We start from the raw sequence: 26,429 nt of genomic DNA, 5'->3' as shown, positions 1-26,429 counted from the left end.
TAAGGTTCTTTCTCTGGAACGATTATTTTCTAGATCTGATTTAAAGCTGTTGTAAGCATTGTTTGCAGCTGCTGCTTCAGTGCTGTTTGCAACCTCAATCTGTGTCCATGTCAAATCATAATGCAATACTGTTGAATTTGTAAATAGAAGCCTTTTCTCTTGCTCATTTTTGTGTTCAGGATCTCCAGATGCAATCCTGCCTATTAAGGAATTCATATGGAGCATATCTGTTTCATCTAAATCTTAGTATCTACATATCATTTTGTGTTTCTTACTTGTTTGCAAGGTGATTTGTAGCAGGTAAACAGCCAAAGTTAAAATAATTGTGTTTATGGCTCTTTTAACCAGATACAACTTGGATAAAGAGATTTTTTTTCTATCAGGAAAATAATATATATAAAGAGTGAGATCTAAAAAGCTGAAGAATCTAGCAAAATAGCATAGAACTGACCCAAAAAGGGAAAACCAAATTGTTCTAAACATATATCCATGAATAATCATCAGTATTAAGCACAATGAGAAAAAAATTCTTAGTTTAAGATTATGATTGGCTTAGAATAAAATCTGGGCTTTGGCATCTCCCAATTTACAGGATTTAATCTCTAGACACTTCAGTCATATCATTAAAGGGGCAATATTACCTAACTCATCAGATTAATTAAGGATTTGAAGTAATTATATGTGAAAAGTAAATGTTAGTGTGTTTAATACCTTTCTCTTACTACAGCCTTCAGCTGAGCATTCAAATTGGACATCCTATTATATTGATAAAATGCAAAAGACAGTGAAGTGAATAAACCATTTGAGGGTGCCATGCCATGTGAACGTGACATTTACTAGTGTCAGGTTACCAATTTAGATTTTCAAATCTGACCTCCAGGACATTTATTGACTTAAAAGAAACTGATTATTGAGGTATAAGGCAACCATATGACAAGACTAGGTACTTTAATATCTTTATCAGAATGGCAGAATCTAGCTTTAAGAGAATTATAGTGCATCTCTAATTCCATCACTTTAAAATCACAAGAAGTTAATGATGAGAAATAAAGGCGGTGAGGTTGAAAAGAGTGTAAAAATGTGTCTGGCCTCCGTGGCTCTCCATCTTGCCAAATACCATCTAGTCTCTCCCTCTGCTAATTCAAGAAAGAAACTGCCCATGGCCTGTCATTTTTTTCAATTGGGGTTTGTTCAGTTATATTTCTTCTCTGAATTTTGAGAAGCACTGTTCCTCAAATTACCTTTTCTTTTCTATCACTACATTATTAGCAAGCAATGGTTGCCTTAGCAACTCTTTAACACGCTGCAACTCTCAAAAAATATCATTTCTGGAGAGAGTCTTCAGACAGGCTTCCTAAAGGAACCAACAGCTCTTCGTAACATATATGCAAAATCATTATCTCTGATTAGAAAACAAATCATGTGGCTTAAATATTTAAAAGATTTTATTACATATTTAAGAATTAGCTACAGATATTTATCAAAAAACTAAGATAGTTTTGCAAAATTATAATAATTTTTCACGATAACTTCTACCATTTACTAAGTATTGTATGACCCCATTTATTTTTTTCCATAACTCTATGAGGTATGAAGCATCACTTTCTAAAGTTACCAGATGAGAGACTAAAGTTTATAGGGGTTAGTTCAGTAGCATGCTGGTAAATATTTAACAATCAAAATCCAGCTCTCTGAAAAAAAAATATACAATTTCCTTATAAATATTTCTGAATTAAAGTCTCTGCAGCACATAATTTAAGAAATAATAATTACCTTTGTTTTTAATATAAGATACTTGATTTTAAGTTGTGTCATTTAATCTTTAACAATGTTTAACAATTGGCTTACAAAGTTCCTGAAAATTAAACAATCAGCTTTTGCAATCTAGTACTAGTTTCCAGCTTACCACTAGGTTAGCTGCTTGGTCAAAGTCAGACTACTACTAAAGACTCATATTTAGGGGGCCAGCCTGGTGGTGCAGCAACTAAGTTCACACGCTGCACTTTGGCAGCCCAGGGTTAGATGGTTCAAATCCCGGCCATGGACCTATGCACAACTTATCAAGCCATGCTATGGCAGGCGTCCCACCAGGGCTAAGTGTCCTCAAAAAAAAAAAAAAAGACTCATATTTGGATGCAATAGAGTTTTTTAAGGAGGAGAGTCAGAGAAATATGGGTACAGAGCTGCCTCAGAAGTTCAAGGAGAGAATTCCCTGTTAAAGTATGGCCTACTCCAATTTAACTCAGACTTCTTTGGTGTATTTCTCTCCGCTTCATATCTTCCTGATAATTTACTGCTCAGAACCCAGGACATATTTTCACTGCAATCTTCTGGCAGAAATCTATCTTTAACTTGTTCACTGTCAACTCATGACCCAATTCTCGCTTCCATAGTAAGCCTGCAAGTTTGCCTCTTCAGCTTTGAGCCTGTCAACCACCTGCCCCTTGTCTGGCTCTCTGCTCAGTTGGACCTGTTCCCTGGCTTTGTCTGTGCCATTTCTACCACAGTTCCTTCCCTCAGTTACTGGCTTTCACAGATTCCTAAACAGAAAATGGGTGCTCTTTGGGGAAAGGAAGTTAGAACGTGGAACTCCTCAACCCCAAGGACTGACACTGAAAGCCTGGCCGCCCACTGAAGAAAAGCCTTACCAGTCAGGGCTTACTCCTGGCACCGCTGTGGAGGAAGTGAGACTTACTCTCGACACCTCTTTATTCCTTTTGCATTATTCTCCCTTTACATATTCTCAGTTGAGCTATAGCCTCTTTCCCGTTGAATTTCCTCAGTCCCGACTACCGTTCCATGTGAATAGTGCACATGAACATATACCATGAAACTCTCTCCTCTCTCCATCATCTCAATTAATATCAATCAATTAGTTCTTTGCCCTCCACAGACTATTGCTTGTGCCTGCATTGTCACCAGTAGTAATCTTTTCAAGGGAAATTTATGCAGTGACTCTTATATGCCAGGCACTAAGAAATGTGCTAGCAATACAGGGATAAATATGACTGGAAAATACACCTTGACTTCGAGGCTACTTGCTGGAAATGCAAAGACCAGGGCCATAATTGCAGGAATGTAAGTGTCCAGTAGAGGAAATTGTTTCGAAAGGAGAATGAGTACATCTGAGTTTTGCTAATCCTCAATTCTTGCAGCATATGTACACACCTAGCCTACTTCTACATAGGAACCATCTTAACATCCGCTAAAATACAACAGAACCTTAATTCTACCATCCAGATTTTTTTTAAGGTGCTATGTTTTAGCCATTGTATTTCTCTCAATAATGCATTACTGATATTATTTCCAAGTGCTGAAAGCAGAGATGGAATAAGAGACCCTATCTAGATTGAAAATATCCCAAAGGGAATCATATTTGGATTCAACAAACATTTATGCAGCATTTACCATGTGACAGGTACTAGGATAGAGATTTTCAAAATAACATTTAATCCTTCCTACAACCTCCTATTTTACGGGTGAGAGAACAAAGTTATCTTACAAATTAATCCTGTAGCTCCTAAGAGCTTGACCATGACAACAGGGAAAAATAACACAAATACTAGTGTTCTATTTATGTAAGAAGGACAGAATACAATGTCATTAATTCATTGATGTCTAAGCCAAATATAGAATGTCATATGTATTCACTAATAATAACACAATGTCCGTGTAGCATGGTTCCATTGTTGATTCTATATGGACTGTGCGTGTTTGTTGTTAGTGTTGTTTTCTAAGAGAGATAATAAGTATTTTCCTTTTATTGTTGCATTTGTTTGTTTTGTTTCTTTAGAAAGAGAAACGCCGTGGGCGTAGGTTGATGCAGGTAAAGTCCAAATAATTGCCTTGAAACTCGCATGGCATTCCAGTTCAACTTTAGATGCTCATGAAATTCAAAGCAGAAGGATCTAGCATGAGGCAATACTTAGGCTGTAGCCCTTTCTAGTTTTGTAATTGTTTGCTTTTCTTTGCTCTATGAATTCTTTATGACTCAGGATATCAAAAATGCACCAACAGTTGCAGTAGATAAAAGATCCTTCACCATGTGCAATCCATGGGGAGAACGCCATCGGAGACCAAGGGAGCAATCTGACCTTTCCCAGCACACTCACTCCATGTAGGAAGTAAGGGTTTCATAGGAGGGGTTTCAGTATCATGACAAACCTCCTCATCTCTGAAATACCTGGTTCTCTCAAGGTAAAACTTTTGATGTAATTATCAAGTATCCATCAATCTAAAATACTTCTCTTTTTACATTGTATTGGGCTAGAATTTTTGTTACTTATAAAATATGAACCTTAAAATCAAGTAATTATATATTCTTTGATTTTGGCCCAGTTTATCACAGGAAAATAGCATACCTATAATCTCAAGTTTTTGTCATCTGCTATGCTCCTAAAAAGCCCTAGATACACAGAAGTTTATTCTGTATATATTCTGAGTATATTTATATATAATAAAATAAATCCAGTATTTATGGAATATCTTCACACACTCTTCTGATATGCCCTGCATATTTTAAAGAGTTTAAAGTGATCTTAAAACCAATGAACCTGTAAAACAAATCTCTGTCATGTAGCTAGAGTGTCAAAACAAAGAAATATCTCTAGAATTGCACCTACCCAGAATAGTCTTAAAGAGATTTAAAATCCTTTAATTATATGTGGAGTCCTTCTGGGGAATCATGAATTATAACTTTTTTTGGATTTGTAACAAAAAATGAATATATAAATGTACAACACATAGGAAAATAAGCTATTTTCCTGAAGTCTTAAGTCATCAGAAAAAGACAAGACGGATTTTTAAAGAATCGTTCATATCTTGTTTTCTTTGATTTGATAGTGTTCTTTTAAAGAGATTGAAAAAGACTAGAATTCATTACAAGTCCTTAATTGCCAGTTTCTCCACAAAATAGATGTTTATGTGCAGGCTTCAGAATAGCTACCATTCATTTGAGGGAGATCTTGTACAGCCGAAGTTTAAATAAACAGCAATGTTTTACTAAGTTTGCAAAAGCGTAATTAGTCCTAGAGGCACAATATTTTTAAGCGTCAAACACTTGTTCTCCAGCTGTACTATTTGGATCTGTAGTTTCAGAAGCGGCTTATAGCCATTTCATTGAAGTCTAAGGCTTTTCATGACTGACAAGCACTTTGACTATGTGTGTGCTCACAGAAACAGAACAATACATTGCCACGGCTTCTTTGATAGAGGCATCTGCTACCTTTATTTTTTTAGTTCAGTAGTGCATATAAACACTTCAAAATGGATTCCATTGGGACCCAGTAGCATTAATTTGTGTTTTTTCTGTCATGCAATTGTATTAGAGAAATGAAATAACTGATGGGGAATTCACAGGTGGGCAGAAATGGTAGTTTAAACAGATCTTTCCTACAATACTATGCTACAGTCTACAGGGGATCACAGCATTCATTTCTCTTCTTTCGAACAATACCCTGGTGGAAATCATTTTGAAGTATTCAAAGGTTTTTGTTTTTAAGTAGCAGATGGTTTTTATTTCTTTCATGTACATACTAAATAACAAAGACAGCATTTATAAAATACGTGCACTTTAAGAACTGTGTAGGTAATGCAACCTTCTTGTTGCAGCTGATGGGGTTAATGAGACCCAAGTCACTGGCCATGGCACTAAGCATTGACCACATCTAAGCCAACAAGCGGACTGTGTTCCACACCTTGGAGAGTGTATATACTCAAACAACTGCATTCACTTGAAGCCATGCAGATTGTGATTGCTTCTATAAAGAATTAAACTGTATACCATATCACTCCGTCCAAATCCATCACTGCTATTTAAGGAAAAAATAGATAGTAGATAGATGATAGATAGATAGATAATTATATCCCTTTGTATAGGGCAACAGACTTAATTCTCCTTCTTTTTTTTGCTGTTGCTGATGCTGCTTCAACTTGGAATGTCCTTCCCTCCTATTACCACCACTGAAATCTTATATATATTTAAAGATAAACCAGGAGCCGGCCCCATGGCCAAGAGGCTCAGTTCGTTCTCTGCGCTGCAGGCGGCCCAGTGTTTCATCGGTTTGAATCCTGGGTGCGGACATGGCACTGCTCATAGAACCACGCTGAGGTGGCGTCACACGCGCCACAACTGGAAGGACCCACAACTAGGAGTATGCAACTATGTACTGGGGGGCTTTGGGGAGAAAAAGGAAAAATATAAAATCTTAAACAAAAGAAAAAATGATAAACCAAATGCTACCTCCTCCATTAAGCTTTCCACTCTTTTACCTAAATGGAGGTAATGTCCTTCCTCTCTTGACACTACACTTTTGAGAACAAGGATCTTGTGTTTTTACCTTTAAAATCCTTGTCACATAGTTCATGTTCAAAGACTATAGGGATGATAAACGATTTTATCCCTATCCTACGCTAAAAACGAGAGAGAGACGTTATAAGATCTCATGTAGTCTTGAGTCAGAGATCCCTTATCATATCTCTATTAAAACACTTTTCAAAATATAGGCTTCTGACTCTAAAGAACAGAATGATCTCCTCTCTGATTCATGACAATTTTTAAGATGATCTAAAGGAATAATAAAAATATAAATCCATAGCAACAAAGAGAATGGCAAAGAAGACAAAAGCAGACAGAAATCCAATGGAAGAGCAGTGAGTGATTAGGCAAAGTCAGAGAAGCTACAGCTGGAATATTGAATCCTGAAATACGTGCAGTGGGAACTAGGGCCAAGGAGATGGTCATGCTTTAAGAGTATAAATCTGTACCCCTAGAGTAACGAAAAGTTAGGGAAAATTTTATGTTGGAAGGATTGTCATAATCAGATCTACGTTTTGTAAAGACAAATGAAATACTTGGAATACATGTTAAAGACACAGGTTTAATAAACTCATTATATAAAAAGTTCTTATAAATTGGTTTAAAAAAATGAAAACATTATTTGAAAAATAAGCAAAAGATATAAACAGTCAATTTACAAAAAAATTATAAATGTGCACTAAATACAAAAATGAAATTTTACCTATCAATGAAATATTTTTTAATCTATAAGACTTCATAATTAAAAATTGCTAATGTCCATGCTTTAATTCTCTGCAACCATTAAAAATTATATTGCTTAACTATTTATATTGACATGGAAGGATGTCAATGATCCATTATGAATAGGAAACACGAGTTTCAACAGAGTAGATATAATTTCAACAGAATTATGTGTTGCATAATTACATATTTTGTAATAGCTATGCATTCACACATTCACACACACATATGTGTGTATGTGTACAGAATAAAAGGCTAGAAGAAATGATAACATCACGTTATCTCTAGATGCGAAAACTACTTTTGAAATCAAACAATTACAAAGCTTTTCTCATCTTTTAAAAGATGAATGCGTATTATCATTCAAAGTGTTGAATATGCTGAGCTCCATCCTGTACTCAGCACTGTGCCAAATGGTGTGGGAGTAAGCAAGACATGTTTTCTGTCTTTAAGAGCAGCCACTCTAGTTAAGAAGCAAGAATAAATGTATTTAAAACTACTAAACCAATGCAAGCCATCGTTAATAATAAGCCAAGAAGGACACAGTATATATGCTACGTAAATTCACAGAGGGGGACGACTGTTGATTTTCAGTTAGAATTCTCAACATTCACTTATTCATTTCCCTGAAAAATGCTGAGTTCCCAATTACTATCAGCTTTTGGTAACTTCTAGAGAGACAAAATGTAAAATAGAGTCCTTGAACACAAGGATCTCAAAAGGAAGAGAGATGAGTACACAAAGAAGGACAATACATCAAAATACACACAATAACATAAGTAAGCTACAGAGTAACTTATCTGGTTGGGTGGACTATGTAATAAGAATGCTCAGCTCAGTACTTCCCTTTAACTTCTTGGGAGCAAGACTGTTAGCAGTCTCACTACCACCCCTACACACACACACACGTGAACACACACACATACCACACTAAAGGTCTGTGACTGGTGTCATGCACTACTTTCTCACAGTAACCCATGTACCCCAACTTACTCTATATTAGTAATAAGATAATTTGTCTTCCATCAGTCTCATGCTTTGTCTTAATTCTCATTTGATTCAATACTCTAGAAGGGAAAATGTAGTAGAATTGAGCAAAGCAAAAGAAGCTGACAATTATCTTCCAACCAATGGCATATTTTTATGATAATAAATAAAAGTGACTTTGCTTCACTAGAAATTGAGCTGGGATCTTTCCATGTATTATTTGACATAATCTTCACAAACATCCTAAGAGAGTATTCCCTCACTTTACAAATAAGTAAATTGGAGCTCAGAGAGTTTAAATGAGACAACTAAGAACAATAAGCAGTCAGATTAAGGTTCAAACCCAGCTCTCTCTAGCATCAAAATGATACTCCTTCTACTCAACTAAACTCAATTAAGTTTGCCGGTAACTTTTTCAAAATGTCTTCTTCTTTTTATTTATTTTGAGGAAGCTTAGCCCTGAGCTAACATCTGCTGCCAATCTTCCTCTTTTTGCTGAGGAAGACTGGCCCTGAGCTCACATCCATGCCCACCTTCCTCTACTTTATACGTGGGACACCTACCCCAGCATGGTTTGCCAAGCGGTGCCATGTCTGCACCCAGGATCCAAACCGTCGAATCCCGGGCCGCAGAAGCGGACCGTGCACACTTAATCGCTGCGCCACCAGGCTGGCCCCAACCAAAATGTCTTCTTTAACAAGCTAAATATTTTTAGGCACTTTCTTATGATAGACACTTAAGTAGTTGTTGTAAAGAGAGAGATAAATAAGTCAAAATCTCTTTATTTAATAATCTCACTTTCTAACCAATTACTCTCAGTACACTCTGTTATTTCCCTTCCTTATTGTGGGATAATATCAGCAAATAAATGAAACAGAGCTATTTGTACAGAAATGAATGAATAGAAGTAGGGCACTCTGAGTTCACCAGACAATAGCATTCTATGATTTAAGGTATTGTAATTATCATGAATAGGTGCAAAAGCTCTGTGACTCATTTAATCATGTACTTTCACTTTACTTTTCAAATGAAATCTTCCTTACTCCTATTTTGCTCACTTTGTAAATATATTCAGTTTTTAAAGAGAAATTTAATACATGGATTGCCAGTTTACTTACATGAGATCTTGCTTAAAGGGTGGTGAAACCAAAAGAGCTTGTAAACAAAGAGCACAGTTCAGTACAGAGCTGCACGGCTTCAATCCTAGACACATTTTCCTCTTGGCAGAGGGCACGCTCAAGCACACAATGCTGAGGAGCCAGGAATCCCTGGGAATTAATTGTGATTTATTATGCTGCAATTTAATCTGTAGTTTTTTGCACTCTTGGAAAGTTTTTGAAAACCCCAGATAGTAACAATGCGCTTAAAGATAAAAACAAAGCAAACTGCTTTTTCTCAATAATGTTGGAGTTTACTCTTTATCAGGTCTTATCTGCAGAGAAAATTGTCTATTAATTATTCTTTTTATACACAAGAAATCTCCAAGATTTTACAGGCTTCCCTGTTTTTCTCCATTTCATTGATGTCTAGGCACGTGCTCCAAACTTTCTTTAGATGTTTTAATTTATATTTTTCCTGTATATGTTATGTTGACATGATAAATTTTCAGTTCAGTTGCAATATAAACTTTTGATACTGAGGAACCATTATGCCTTGTGCAAGGTCACTGCATTTGGAATTTAAAACTTGAGATCAAGTTAAAACTTTTAGAATGGGCTTATAAACAGAGTGGAATAGTAAAGGGCAAAGCCGTTAGCTCAAATGGTTACTCCCAAAGGAAGGAACTTTAACCAAATGCAGATAAAACCATTTGATACGTATGGTTAAACAGAAGAACAGGGATATGAAGAAAGCCCTGAAATAGTATGCAGTGGAAATATCAACTAAGAAACCCAGTGAGTCTGCACTGAGAGCAAAAGCCCTACTAGAAAGAAGAGCAGGATGAAAGTGACAGAAACCCAAGTGCAACAAAGATAACAGCAAATAGAAGAGGAGCAGAAAAGTGTTGGATTTTGACTAAAAAATAGACAGAGAGATGGGACAGAGAATGAGATGTTTAAATGAACCAGATTTATTTAGTTTGGTTTAACCAAAGATGCTGAGGTTGTTATTAACGTGGGGGTGGTACTCAAGATAGTCCAGGCATATTCAACATACTCAGAAAAGCAAAGACTTCAGAAAGCCCTGGAATTGGTAAACTGTTTGTGTTCTGTTTGGCCCAGCGCTTTCCTCAAACCTAGATATATACAATTCTTTGCCATTTATAACTCAAATAGGTCAAACAACACCAACTGTCATAAATGACTTGATGAAATATGGGCACATCCAGGTGACACATGTCAGGATCTTAGTTAGACTAAAATTCCTCAAAGGAACTTATCAGATCCTTTATGGTCACTGATATGTGTCAGTATCACACACATGTTTAGCATATAAAAGGTTGCTCAGTGAATTCTTATTAAATTAACAAATGAAGGGAAGATGTAATAAATAAATAAAGGAATGAACATAGATTACTTTGAAATAACTATCAGAGAGGACTGCATAATAGGTTTTTTTGGTAGGAGTGAATGAGTTCATACATGTAAAGTGTTAAGGAAAGTATCTGGAAATTACTGAGTGCTCTAAATCTTAGCTATAATTATTATTTATTCATAAAGAGGTAGAGATTAGGGCCACTGGGGTTATAAAGCAAACTGGCTCTTGGAGTTGTTGGATAGGGTTTAGGAAGCAAACATTTTCTAAAGAGGGTTGGAAAACTCAGATGAATTCTAGAAGGCATTAGTGTCCTGGTGAGCATCCACCAGGTAAGACTCCACCTGGTAAAAATTCTAGAAGGCATTACTGCCAATAATGAGGCAGGTTTCTCACAAATCTTAGTTTGAGAGTTGATATCTGTGATTGTAAGTGATGAGTCCAATTTCAATAAGGATTTTGCTCTGTGGCTGGCAATATATAGAATAGACCACATTCATAAAGAACAGCACTCACAAGGGCATGGGGTACCCTAAAAGGACCTGGAATTGGAATAGGCTTCCTTGAAAAATCAGCAGAGAAAGCTTTAAAACACAGCTCTGTGCAGCAACCCAGACCGCCCTCCTGCTCACCACCTGTGCCTTGCTGCTGCCTACTCTCATCCATTCTACCCGAGGGTAGCAGAGAAGGCTTATGTTGATGTCCTCTTCCTATACACATGTGTTGAAAAACTTGTTCAGCATCTGGGTCTGCTGAGTTATGGAGGAAGAGGAGTATTTTTAACTACAAAAATATAGTCTTTCAGTGTTGGTTGATTGCATTTATTTGGAAGCAAGCTTGCAATTTTAGTGACATGTTCTCATGGTTCTTTGGTTTTGTTGTTATTCTAAGGTCCCATGTTTTTGTTTTCCCATCTAGTTGTCTTTGTTTGCCACTCATTTTTGGCCACCTTCTCTAAGGTTAAGAAAACAATGGCATTGCTGGACATCTCTTCCAGCGATAGCCTTGCGAGTATTATTTTTCAGCAGTGGAGGGAATGAACATAGCTTCAAAGAATGTATTCGCCGTCTTTCAACTGACCTATTCTTGCAGATTCCCATCCCTCCAATCCAGGGGAAATAGCATGAATTGATTTTTAAAGCACTTTTCTACTCTTTCCCATCACACTTTACTGTCCTGTCCATAAAGAGAGAGACAAATTTACGCTTGACATTATCTTTTAAAACATCCTCTAAAAAAATCATATTTACTGCCCCATTTTATTCAATCATGAGAAATTGTCTTTTATGCTTCTTTGTAAATATATATTTTGGTCAATTTATGGGATCTCTTCAGAGTGACTATTTTTACCTTAATCACATAAAATGATGAACTGATACACTACTGATGTTGCTTTCTGCTCACTGAATAGCAATGACAGACAGCCTCATTCCCGCAGATAACGGATACCATTTGTATTTTTACAAATAATATGTGACAATGGTTTGATAGATGTGATTAAGGGCATAGAAACAAGATAATGATAAGCATTTATTTCCTAATACTATATTAAGTATCCATTAAAAAAAAAAATCTTCCTTCCAAACCACAACAGCCCAAAATATTTATCCATGCCCCCAAAGTAAAAACAAACAAACACATGAAAACTGGATCCACTTTGGTGAATATCTTTTACTTTTGCTACTTACATTAAAAATCCAATTTTTAGTAACGTGTTACTCTTGTGTTATCACGAACAAGTGACTCCGTATAGATAGCACAATAATGAGAATTAAAAGGGTAAAGTGTAATAGTACATATCAAATGGAGAGGTGTATTGCAACTTCAGAGAGATTGGTATGTTTCATTGGAGCAGCTTTATTTTTTAACAGCACTTTATTAATATTTGTTTATAAAAAGACCAGCCAAAAATTGGAAAGATATTTGCAACATGTAAACTTCATAAAATATTAGTATCTGTTATATTAAAGAATTCATAAGAAAATGATAAATAATGCAATTAAAGAAAACACCTAAATAGTTATCTAATATAAAAGGAAATATTAATAGAAAATAAAAATCTTAAAAAGGACTCGACCTCGTGAGAAACATGGAAATGAAGGTTAAGACTGCAAGGAGACACCTGTGACACCTAGTAGATTGGTAAACCATTTCGACAAAATCAAGTATCTATAAGTCTGGAGGAAGAGGAATGCCGCTCGTAAAAGTATAATTTGTTTAAACAACTTTGGAAAACATTTGGCATAATTTGTCACTATCGCATCTGCTATAAGCAGTGATTTCTCTTCTATACATATATTCTAGAGAAATTTTTGAATTTTGAATTAGTAGACAATCACTGGAATGTTTTTAATAGTATTATTCAAGAATAGCAAAATCTTAGAATCGATCTAAATATCTATCAAAAGGAAATTGGAGGGATAAGTTGGGATAGGTTCATACGATAAAACCGTCCGTGCAGATACGAGATTAATGAACTAGAGTTTTATTCATCAACGTGGATGAATTTTGGAGGGTGGTAAGCTGAGTTCATACAAAGCATGTCACAAAAAGCTATACTTATTGCGATATCATTTTGATGAAGTTCAAAAACTGCCAATACTGAAAAATAGGTTGTTTAGTGATATCCTACATATGAGATTAAAATCTGTAAGCAAGCATATGATAAACTAAAAATTCAGAATAAGAGTTATCTCTGTGAAAGAGGGAGATGCGTTGAAGGAGGTGTGTACAGGGAACTAAATAATATTGGTTTGATCTGTTCCTTAAGTAGAAAGTTAGAACCACATCTATTTGTTTTCATTGCTATACTTCATAACTTACATATAAAGTTCATATATACACAAATTATTACATAACAATTTATTTTATAACCATATGCATATATAAAAGGTTCTTATATATATCAAATATTACATAATAATATTTTATTGTTTTAAAAAAAGGGAGTATGGTAGCTTGTTTTAGCAAGTGGATTGCTCATATATGTTCTGAACATAGGAAAAAATTAATCCAGGCTTCAAAATTCAAGGAACAAATAATCAGCTTATGAGATATTAAGAACTGATAGATTTGCACTCATTGAAGGCCTTCAAAGATTAGAAAAATTTTATTCTTCCCTGATTATGCTCCATGGACAGTCAAGTCACAGAACTTGCCAAGCTCACAAATCCCTTCTATGAAGTTCCTTTGGTACCTGCCTCCAGGCTGATCTGGTGCATGTGAGCTGACCACCTGGCACAACTTTGGACCACAAGAGAGGGAGGAGGGGGAAAGGGAGGTGCTAAATTCCATGTCATACAGAGGCCTGAGAGGTGGTCACTAATAGTAGGAACACCCAAATCAATCATATGTTCTCTGTAATGGAGTGAGGAGATACATCTCAATAACGGCCAAGAGAAATTATTGCATTTCAACTGCTGAGCAGACAGGGCAGATAGATCATCCTGTTGCTAGAGTTGATTTGGACCTGGATCGACATTTCCATGGCTAAACCGCCTTCCAGTCTCTGAAAGTCCCAGCTATATCGCTGAGTTTATTTCAGCAGGGCTTAGCTGCCCATCCAAGATCACTGTCTTCCTACCATTCACATTTATATTTAGAGGAAACACATTATTTGAGATAGAAAGACTCTAAGAAGTGATATTGCTATAACTTCATCAATATTCACAATAATGCTTCATAATACATGTGAACATACCATCTAGTTTCTTTCTCCAATACATGCGTATATATTGCCATATATGTGGTTTTCTGTGTATTCATACATAACTTGAAATGCAACACAGTACTACATTTTCTAAACATTTAAATTAATGTTCCACCTCAAAAGTAAACCTAGGAGCTGGCCCAGTGGCCTAGTGGTTAAGTTCACATGCTCTGCTTTGGTGGCCTGGGGTTTGCTGGTTCAGATCCTGGGCACAGACCTACGCACCACTCATCAGGCCATGCTGTGGTGGCATCCCACATAGAAGAACTAGCATGACCTAAAACTAGGATATACAACTATGTACTGGGATTTGGGGAAGGGAAAAACAAAGAGAAAGATTGGTAACAGATTTAGCTCAGGGCCAATTTTCCTCACCGAAAAAAAAAAAAAAAGCCTACTTAAAAAACAAGTAAACCTGTGTATGGCAAAAAATTAAGCATCTATGTAGAATATAAGATGAAAAGTAAAAGTCTTTCTTTCTCTTCTTTCTCAACCTCATCTCTGACTCATTCGCCAACTGTAATCACAGAGATTCTGATGTATCCTTCCAAAAACAAATCTTCTCTGAATATATGCACGTGTGTTTATCTCTTTCTTGGACGAATGATACAATTTTATATATCATGTTCTACATCTTTTTGCATTTGTTTTTTGGGAGACCTTTCCGTGTCAATTAGTTCAGTTCCAGCTTTTACATTTACAAACAAGACTGCCATATGCACACCACAGAGATACTTCTTTGCTCACTTGTTCAAATACACATTACGCCTTATTGTCCTCCTGGAGAGGGGGAGCATTTTCCCTCTGTTCCAGAAACTATGTATACATATATATGAGAGATCATGAACTGAGTGTCTTGAAAAACTGTTTATTAACATTTGATCTAAAATTAAACAAAGAAACCAGACACCCAGTCTAACTAACTCAGAATCACCTCTGAAGGAACCCCAAGGAATTCAGCTACTGTTCTTCCTTGGTTCTGTTCTCTAGACACATCGTTCTTCAGCTTCCCTCTTCACTCTGGCATCACCACCAGCTTTGTTCTCTACACCCTCCCTAGTATGATCCTGATAACTTTCTCTCAACCACATGCACTGAATTAATAATTTGAATCACATGAAATTTCTGTGTTAGTAGGTAAAAAATGATTCATATTGGTAATTTCATATGGCCCAATTTACATCTTTTTACTCCTTTAATGCTGGGAATGGAAACACTCCTCAGTGGCCAGTACCATATCATGCATTTTGCTACACTGCTACAGTTTCATAGTCAAAAATAATATTAGTATAATTTCCATCTGCTGACCCCCTGTCCTGACCATAACTGTCATTCATCTTTCTGCTTGACCACTAAGTAGTTGCAGTTCACTGTTTTGCACTAATCAGAGTTCTCACACCACTGTTTTTTTCAGATTTACTTCCCTTGAAGCACTGTAACCAAATTGAAAGAACTGCACAGATTCAACTGTAAATCCTAAGTGTAAAACTTAGAACAGTCCAGCTTTATGCCAGCCATGCCATTGTGCGGGCGTTTCCTTGCACTCTGTACAGAGCTATATTCACATCCCATTAATGGTAAACACCCCTACGTGAGACATGCTTTAGATTGGTTGTATAGTTGTGAAGAAAATATTCTCTATTCCGTGTCTCATCTAATAGGCCAAGGAGAAAATCTCTGTTTTCTAATTTTCTACCATAAGAGAATAATTTTACTTCCTAATTAAATGTTTTGCACCACGCAACAGAAAAGGCGTGCTTCTTTTCTTCAGATAAGAATTTTCAGTTTATTGCTTTGGATAGCAGAAAGGTCAAACCTAAAGTCAAAGCATACTAAAACCAAAATAACCTAAAAATCCCTAACTCTGGTCCTAATATTAACCTTAAACCTAACTTTAATTTGCTTCATTCTATATCCACACTTAAGGTTGAAACTTCTAGTTTGACCTTCTCACTGTAACTTATATTATTTTTAGTAATTTCATATCTTTCCTAAAGAATCAACTAAAATAAATAAAAATAAATGCTGAAGACCTACTGTATCATGATTTTGAGTAAATTCACATAATGAAATTGAGTCCACAAAAATTAATAAAATTGTTTTTGAAGCAGCATAAGGATCACAACTATGTCTTGATTTGATTTAAAAATAATTTAATATTATGAATTTTAGATACATAGAATAGTTAATTTAGGCCAACAGAAATTTTTTAAAGGAAATAGAAAATACTCTGTATGATACTATGATAGTGTATACATGTCATTATACATTTATTCAAACCCACAGAATATACAGTAACAAGAATGAACCTTAATGTAAACTATGGACTTTGCATGATAATGATCTGTCAATGTCCGTTCATCAGTTGTAGCATATATACCACCCTGATGGAGGATGTTGATAATGAGGAAGGTTGTGCGTTTGTGGGTACAGGGAGTATATGGATATTTCTGTACCTTCCTCTCAATTTTACTGTGAACCTAAAACTGTTCTAAAAAGTTGTCTTTAAAAAAAATAGGTTGAAATGAATTAGATAAGAATAATTTTTACTTTGTAAAAACAGAACTTTAATGCTTACCTTATAAATGCATGAAAATTTTTAAACCATAAAAAGTGTGTTACCTTCCATAGTAAGATATTTCTATTACCATCGTCTTTTTTTAACACGTTTTCTGCCTTACAAAGGTAAATATCTGCCCAAAATTTTAGTAAGTGTAAACAAATTTAAGAAGAAAAATGTTTAACTAATACAGTTTAATTCTTTTGAAAAAAGTCAAACTAATCCTAATTCCTTCATAATTACTTATAATTTAAATGGAGGCAGATGGCTTTGGATGTAAAAATTATGGCATTTACAGATATCTATAAGTGAGCTTACAAATTGATTTACTTTCCTGTGACGTGAGTTTAAGTTCAGTCCTTAACTGTACCTATTTTGTCTGTGTCTCATTTATCAATAACACTATATACATGTATATATATATATATATCTTGCCCTTTTCTCTTATGTTTTGTAAAGGGAATGACCACTAACTCACTCAATTATATTCTCATTCCCAGTTTGGTAGATAGTGTGGTTCCTGGTGTGCAAGGTAATAAACAAGATGATACAGTCTGATCACTAAAAGCGTCAGAGTGGGTGAATATAAAATCTCATTAGGTATACTGGCAAGTAGCCTTGTATTTATGAATCAAAGTTCTCAATTCCCACTAGAAGCAAGTAAAGGCATCTGTTACCACATTCTGTTCAAGTGAAGGCATGTGTTCTGCGCAGAATTCCAAAATCAAGTGTAGTCTGCACCCCAGTGCTTTGGAAACTAATCTTTCCCTAAGATTTAAGTGTTAAAGTGTGTCTGTTGCATGAGATATCATCCACTATTTCAAACATTGTCTAATTCAATTTATCTAATAATTTTTCATGTTGACTGTCTGTGATTCAACGTTCTGGGACTACTCACCTCCACTGTGTCATTTATTTAATAGGGCTAAATATATTCGGTTTTTCATCAGCTTTTGTCACTTGTAAAATGAGAAAAGTGGCCTAGTTGATTGTATTGTTTGAGTACATGTGTCCACTACTCGCCATTCAAGCAGGCAACAGGATTGTTGCTTCATTATCTCCGGGAGGTATGTGATGTGGAGGACGGAGGAGGAAGTAGTGAATAGTTCGTTAAGATTTTTAAGAAGTAGGACTTGGAGAAGGAGAACAGAGAGGAGAGAAAAGAGGGACCTAGGAAAACTATAAGCAAGAGAAAAATTTTCTCCCATCTAAACAAAAATAGTTTTCCTGGGCTGCAGGTGGAGAGAGAGATCTGTGAGTCCTGGATGAGCTCAGGGGCTTGCAATATCCTGAGAAAAAAGGCTATGTGGAATTTCTTAGGGGACAAACCCCTGTACCTCATGGGTATCCAGCATTACAAAAGATTTCTCTGTCCGAATCATGGCAGAAGAGTATAGAGAGACTCTGGGTCTGAAAGGACCCTGTGATCAGAGACAATGCATGCCTCAGCAGTAACCTGTGAGGCAGATGACTCATGAACAAAGGCCTCACAATCTGTAAGCTCCTAGGAATTTGACACACCTCTAGAAGGAGAAGGGGGAAGTACATGAATGACAATTTTAGAATTCCATGCCAAGCCAACTGAATGGAGACTCAGCAGCAGCAAATACAGCTGGTTTGTAGAAACTGAAGACAGACCATGTTTCTTGCACACCTGATACTGTGGACAGAGATTTAAACTTGCTCTAAGTGTCTAGCACAGTGCTTAGCATTTAGTAAATACATAATAAATATTAGCTATTATTATTGGTTCTGGTCAAAATTAAAAAAAATAAATAAAAGGGGTTGTAGTACTCTGACAGGAAAACTCAAAGTTCTCAAATTTCATATACAGGAGAACATGGAAGAGCCACACTTCGAATAAGTAAATGAAAATCACTTTACTATTAAGGTATCAGCACTCTATTCTACAACTAAGCTAACTATGGAAACCAAGGAGACTAAATATGGTTATATGCTGCTAATCAACCTCTCTTCACATTTCCCAGCCTTGAAGCCATAATATTCCTCCCGAGCTTGCTTTGTTGCCTCCTGCTTAAAGGGAAATTCAAAATTCAAAATTATCCTGGATCCAACTCTGGAACAGAAAAGGACATTAATGGAAGAATTGATGAAATCTAAATAAAGTCTCAAGCTTAGTTCATAGTAATATACCAATGTTGGGTTCTTAGTTTTGACAAATATATCACAGAAATGTCAGCTGAAACTGGGTTCAAGGTATACAGAAATTCTTTGTATAATCTTTGCAACTTTTCTGTGAATTAAACATTATTGTAAAATTTAAAGTTTATTTAAAAAAAATGACAAATCATTTAATGCCAGCACGCTTTTAACTGAAGCAGTTCAGGATGAGTTACAGGGGAAGCCTGACAGAGATGCCATCAGGCTAACACTGAAAGCATTCTGGCTGCCTTTCCCAGTCCCCTTTTCAACTCAGTCTGAAAACGAATTGAGAAAATGTGTACAGTCAGCAAATATTTATTGAGTACCTGCTCTGTACTGTGAGCTGGAAGATAGACTCATGAACTAAATATGCATAGATCATTCATTAGCAGGAGCTACAAATATGTACATAAATAATTATGACTCAGAGTTATGCTTACCACTGTCACTAGAATTTATAGGTGAGAAAATACCTTCTCAAATAAAAGATCAAGGAAAGTTGTAAGAAGGAATTGTCATTTGAGTGGACCTTGAGTGATCACTTGTTTTTGGACACATACTTATTAGGGAAAGGATATAAGGAAAGAATATACTACATAAAGTCACCAGTATATACAGAGTTTAGGGGATATAAAATGTAATAGTGGCTATTTTTCAAGTTCTGCATGTAAGGAGTTTGGAGGTTGCCACTCCATCCTAACGAATAAAGAGCTGAACAGACAGAAAGATCAACAACTCTTCTTGGATTCGTACGAGGGGGAGGACTCAGTGGGAAATACTGACCCCAAGAATAGAGAGAGACAGACGGTTGAACAAAGAGAATCACAGTTCACCACAGCAGAGACTCAGGAGCAGAAACCACCGTGGCGACCAGTGCCGAGCTAGGAAAACCTGAACCGAAATTAACAAGTTACTGGAGGTTTGGCATAGACAACTCTGAGAATCAAAAATCCAGGGAGATCCAGTCATAAAGAAGACCCACAGTTTTGGGAGATTTACTCCTGGAGCTCAACCAGGTTCCCATGGTAGATATCTGAGAAAACTCCCCTCCTGCTTCAGGCAGAAGTCGGGGAGGAGAAAATGGGAAGGAATCACTTTGAAATGCGCCAGAGCTAACCACATTCTACTTAACAAAACCTGCCCTCCAGGGAACTTAGTTAACCAGAGCCTAACTTGCTGGGTTATAAGAACCTAATTTACTGAGAGGGAGGGAAAATATCAGACTCTAGCCAGCTCTAACCTTCCACATGGGACAAAGAAAAAACTCAACTCCAGCCCACTCTAGCCATCCTGTTGCACCCCAGGGGGGAGAAAAAAATGGGAAAAACTGTCTTGAAGTTCACATTCCAGAGGCATAGGCTGACTTAAAGACTCAGATCTATTCATAGGACTATAGAATGCATGTGGATATTTATAGCAGCTGTATTCATAATTGCCAATACTTGGGGCAATCGACATCTTTCAGTAGGTGAATGGATAAACTGTGGTACATCCAGACAATAGAATATTATTCAATGGTGAAAATAAATGAATTATCAAGCTATGAAAGACATGGAGGAAACAAGTGCATATTACTAAGTGAAAGAAGCCCATCTGAAGAGGCTACATACTGTATGATTCCAACTATATGGCATTCTGGAATGGCATAACTGTGGAGACAGTGAAAAAACATCAGTGATTGCCAGAGGATGGGAAAGGGGACGTTAATAGCAGGAGCACAGAAAAATTTAGGGCTAGGAAAATACTCTGTATGATACCATAATGATGGATACGTGTCATTTTACATTTGTCCAAACTCAGAAAATGTACAACAGCGAGAGTGAACCCTAATGCAAATTATGGACTTTAGGTGATAACAATGTATCTATGAAGGTTTATCAACGTTAACAACTGAACCACTGTGGTACTTGATGCAGGCTCAGTGAGCTGAGGAGTCGAAAGAAAGATTTCTTGGACTCTCAAGGTCTGGCAGTAGTGCTCTTTTATTTAGAGAATAGTATGGAATAGCATGGGGACAGGACCCATGGGCAGGAAGAGTTGCTGCAAACATGGGTTGAGGGTAGGGCTAAATTTAAGGCATAGGTATGTGAGTTATCTCTTTACAAGACAAAGGAAAGAATATGTAAAAAAAAGTTGTTAAAATGGTGTCAGTGCAGGTGGGGTCTGGTTATTGGGTGGTCCTATAACTTTTAGATAAGAATCAAACAGGATTAAGTAAATGGCTGAAGCCACCACCTTAAATACTACCTTCAGCTAAAGACAAAGGCAGATGTGGCCTGGGGGGTGGGGGTGGGGGGGTCAGTTACATGAGGTTACCAGACAGTAAACAACTGAAGTCCTTGCCTTCCCCATTAAGAGTTTCTAGAGATAAGGTCATCCCCTCTTCCTCCTGGTGCAGAGAGGGAGACACCCCTACAGATGGAGATCTCCCTTTCAAATGCAAATGTTTCCCGACAAAGGGCAAGCAAATTCCACTCCTCAAAGCCTACTTCCTGTCTGGAGTTTTTAAAAGTAACCAGCCCAAAATAATCCTCATCAGTACTGGATGTTGATACTGGGGGAAGCCATGCACATGTGTGGCAAGGGCCATATAGGAAATCTCTGTACATTCCCCTCAATTTTGTTGTGAACCTTAAACTGCTCTGAAAAAATAAAGTCTAGATAAAAAAGAACTTTTAAAAAATAAATGGAAACTAAAGATAGGTTAGTTTCCAGCATTTTGCAGAGCACATTAATGATTAGGTTGTTGTGTTTTACTCAATTCTGCAGGGTTTTGACTTAGGAAGTAATTTGTCAAGACGTTAATTACAAAATATTGCATTCTTCTAGAAGTAGTGTCTTATTTTAATACAGATTCAGAGAAGGTTTTAATAAATTTCTCACTTGGTAGGCTGAATTAGAACCCTCCAGGAGACAGATCCTGGGGAACAGAGCAAGCCAGCAGCTGGGAAAGTTCAGTGTGAAAGCAGAACATTTCATCAAAAGTAAGTGTTGACATATAACACATAGTGACATGGGAAAGTAGTTATTCCAAAGGACAGAAAGTAGCAGATTTCCCTACAGGACAACAGCGTGAGGATGTAGAAATCAGGACAGGAAAATTGTGTAGAAAACCATATGGTCAGCATAAGGAAAACCCTTATCTGAATCCAAGCTACTGTGGTTGTATTTAGGACAGGACTCCAAATTCACAAAGAAAAGGGATTGATAGGACCATTGTCTGGAGAGGATGAAGTTGAAAGTTGATTGTTATAATCGGATTCCTAGCCCCTTCCACATCTATAGACCACCTTATTTGCCCTGCCAATATTAAAGGTGCCTTTACTCCACCCACGACTGTAAGAAATCCACAGGATGACAGGAAACACTTATGCTATTGAAAAGGGCTGTTGAAGAATGAGCCATCCTCAGCTGAAGACAGAGATTCAATAGGAATTACATATAGATCACCAAGGAGGAGGGCCAGGGCCTTGTACTAAGAGATGTTGGATAGTACCAAAAGGTAACAACAAGACCCCAAGGATGGCCAAAAATAGACATGTTCAGTCTGCTTAAACCAGACCACACAATGATGCCCACACGCCTCAGAAAGCATACTAGATGCAGGAGAGTTAGGTGATCAGATTCTGTTATTTCTGCTTCTGTTCTCCTCAACTTGGACAAATTAAACATTTTGCCAGGTATGTGCAAGCTGGGTTAAATGCACCTTCTTCCACCCATCAACTGCTGGTTCAAATGGAAAGGCCGTCACAAATCCCTGAACACCAGCCCGTCTGGTTCTGAGTCATTTTAAATCCTGTGACCCACGGGGCGGCCACAGATGCAGGAGCCACTGCTGCTGCAACAGTTAACAATACAGAGACAGGCGCATTAGGAATATCTCAGGTTCTGCTTACCAAAACCAAGTTATCAGTTGGACACTGAGCTCTAGAACAAGTTTTCCATTTCCATGTTTCTATTTTTCACACTTTTTCAGGTCTAATATGACAAAATAATGCCTAAACAGTCTAACATAGGAAATAAAATGTGCGATAGTTTATTTAGCATGACTGACCATATCGATAGTATTTCCATACCTTATAATCTGAGGCAGAATCGGTCATATGTGAAAGCCTTTATAGGTAACATCTGTGCTCATACAATTGCACATTCTCTGTAAAGCTAATTGAGCTCAGATCTATTGAACCCCAAAGGAAAGGAAACTAAGAAATGTTAACTGGCAATGATGTAACAAATAATATTCTTGCTGTTTTACACACATTAATTATGCTGTGGAAACAGTAGCAAAATTATATATACCTTATATCATGTGTGTGAATGCTAGCATATTTTAATTTACATTATCTATTAGATCAAGATGAACAAATAAGCTTATTGGTAAGTTATATTTATTTTCTAAGATAATATTTTCTAGAAATAAATCCATATAAATAAGAAAAAGAGGGACTTTGATGATTAGACAAGCTATATTTTAAATGCATATATTATAATATAATATATAATATGTATGTAGTCTGTAATATATAATATAAAATACACATTAGTTTTTTAAGCAGGATATGATTTATTCACCTCTTTAAAAATCACCTTTTGTCTTCATATAAACTGAATACTCTCTCCTGACACTTTAATACACTCATATCTCCAGCCTCCTTGAACATTCTGCATACACTTCTAGGTCAGATGTTTTCATCTTCAAAGCATTTATTCTGCCATCATTTAATATGAAAGTAAAAGAGTTTTTAGTTACTTATCTTCAATAATATTCATACTGATCATTTACAGTGAAATACAGCTTAAAATTAATGAACAAGTGAGTAAGTTAGAAAGAATGACAAGACAAAACTGAGATGAACATTTCTGCTTTAATTTTCCAGAAATCAACAAAACTATTTTGACAAGGCTATAAATAACTTGAAGCACTGGATGCAATGTAAAATTATAAAAATAATGTAAATATTAGTTTTTCTTGGGAAAAAACCTTTATTTTTCTGAATGGGCTATCATAAGGAAAAGGTGGTATTTTTCATTTGATGCAGCAAAGGACATTTTAGCTGGAGTGTACACATTTTTCCAGCTTGATTTTTGTGGCAGACTCTTAAATGGCCTGGAAATTTGTGTGGGCCTTTTAACATTATCTTATTAGGAAAGTTTTCTGAGAAGAAGCCAAGAAAACGTTCTTCATTTAGAGAAAATAAATGGCTTATGTTATTATAATGCCATTCTTAATTATCTCAATGTGCAATACAAAAATAAAATATTTGAGGTTAAAAAAAGTAATACTTTAGTTATTGTTTGTTTTACATGCTAAGAGATATAGGTATTTTCAATGCTGGTGTTTCAAATTAAAATTATATCAGATAAAAAAGAAATCCCTTCAGAAGAATAAATGTAGGGCAGAGACTATAAGGGCTGTGAACTGGGAGACTCACACAGAACTAGGAATAGGCTGTAATAGGTTTAATTTAGAAAGTATCCATTCTGCTTTCCTATTTCTCCATTATTTTATAGTCCAACTTTTTCCCTACCAAAGAAAAAAATACAACCATTGAATTTCAATTTTTAATTTTTTAGAGCTGATTCTCATTAGTTATGGGGCTTGAAGCTATGATTTCAAATGTGAGGATAAGGGTACCTGCCCTGAAGAGATTACAGACTAACAAAAGAACCTGAGACTCAAAATTAATTACAAGTCACTGTCATTTACATCGAACAGTATAAAATTCCCACTGCAGACGGTCCCCACCTTGCAATGCTTTGACTTAGGATTTTTCTGCTTTACAATGGTGTGAAAGCAATATGCATTCAGTGGAAATCGTACTTTGAATTTTGATCTTTCCCCGGGCTGGTGGTATGCAGTACCATACTCTCGTGACGCGGGGAGAACAGGTGGCAACAGCTTCCAGGCAGCCCATGATCACGAGGTTAAACAACCCACACACTTACAGCCACTCTGTCCCCATACAGCCATTCTGTTTTTCAATTTCAGTACAATATTTAATAAATTACATGAGATATTTAACACTTTATTATAAAATAGGCTTTGTGTTAGATGATTTTGTCCACCTACATGGAATGTAATAATGACATATTGGAGTTTCAATAAATATCTGGCCATGTGTTTACTCTTTATCTCATCTGTTCATAGTTCTTTTCTTTTTTCAAATTTATTGAAGACTATTTCTATAATCTTTTCCTTTTCTTCTAGTAGGTCTTTTCATGATTGCTACAGAAGTTAAAACGCATCCTTTACTTATAAAAATTTGGAGTTGATTGGTAATTTTTTTCTCCTCTCTGACTATGCAAGCAAGGAACTTATATCTCTGACTCCACTTACTTCCTTTCTACCTTATGCTCTTGCATTATGTAGTTTATTTCTCTACGTACATTAAACCCTGAGAGACATTATGGCTATCGTTGTGCACAGTCAATAGTCATTCAGTTTAACCTGCATACTTACCGCTTTTATTCTTCTCTTTTTTTCTTTCATGTTTCTTAGACTTTTCATCTGGGGTAGGTCATTTTCCTTCTGACTGAAAGCCATTTAAGAGTTTTCTGTTTTGGGAGTCTGCTGGCAGTAAACTCTCAGTTTTGTTATTCTAAAAAATGTCTTCATTTTATGTTCATGTTGAGGGATGTCTGTGCTGATTGTGGACTTTTAAGTTTATATTTATTTTCTTTCCATGTGTAAAGGATAATTTTCCTCTAGCTTCTGGTTTCCTTTTTGACGTTGAATAACCAGTCAGTTGCTCGTTTTTTTCTAACTGCATTTTAGATTTTTCTCTTTGTTTTGGGTATTCTGAACTTTCACCATTATTTGGATGGATGTGAATTTCATTGTACTTTCTCTGCTAGGAATTTCTTGGGCTTCCTAAGTCTACAATCAATCCTGGAAATTTCTTAGCCATTGTTTCCTTCATTATGGCTTCTTCATTTTTCCTCTCTTCTCAGCTGGAACTTCAATCAAACCTATGCTAGATTTGGTGTGAGATCTTCTTCTTTGTATAATTCCATCTTTATCTGTGTCTGTGGTTCATTTAGATAGACTCCCCCCCCCCCCCCCGATCTATCTTTTTGGTCAGCTTAGTCCAATAGAACTATCTTCACTGATTGAAATGCTCTATATTTGCGTTGTGTCATACAGTAGCTGCTAAACACGTATGGCTTTGGAGCACTTGAAATGTTGCTAATGCAACAGAAGAACTAAAATTTTTGTTTTAGATAGTTTTACAAATTTTTCATTTTGAAATAATTTTAGATTTGCAGAAGACTTTCAAAGACAGTACAGAGAATTCCTATGTACCTTTCAGCCAATTTCCGCTAATGTTAACCATGATACATTTATCAACACTAAGAGGTTAAATAGTGGTAAAGTGCTATCAACTAAACTGCAGTCTTTACTTGGATTTCACCAGTTTTTCCACTAATGTCCTTTTTTCATTCCAGGATTCATCTAGGATACCTGTTGTATTTAGTCATAATGTCTCCAGTCTGTG

At 36.2% G+C, this 26,429-nt stretch overlaps 1 long non-coding RNA gene across 2 annotated transcripts in view; it reads right to left on the bottom strand.

Annotated features, from left to right (window-relative positions):
* LOC139079100 (uncharacterized) overlaps window positions 1-9,278 on the bottom strand; it is a 163,733-nt gene extending 154,455 nt beyond the window's left edge. The window contains exon 1 of one of the 2 annotated variants that reach the window (XR_011532407.1): window positions 9,145-9,278. This is a non-coding gene — a long non-coding RNA (uncharacterized lncRNA). The remainder of the gene's footprint in view (window positions 1-9,144) is intronic. The other variant, XR_011532406.1, reaches the window with a different exon arrangement.
* Between the last annotated feature and the right edge of the window lie 17,151 nt (window positions 9,279-26,429).

This window comes from Equus przewalskii, chromosome 24, assembly GCF_037783145.1.
Source record: "Equus przewalskii isolate Varuska chromosome 24, EquPr2, whole genome shotgun sequence".
NCBI classification, from domain to species: domain Eukaryota; kingdom Metazoa; phylum Chordata; class Mammalia; order Perissodactyla; family Equidae; genus Equus; species Equus przewalskii.
The sequence above is the reverse complement of the archived record's forward strand: the minus strand, read 5'-3'. Positions and strand labels throughout refer to the sequence as shown.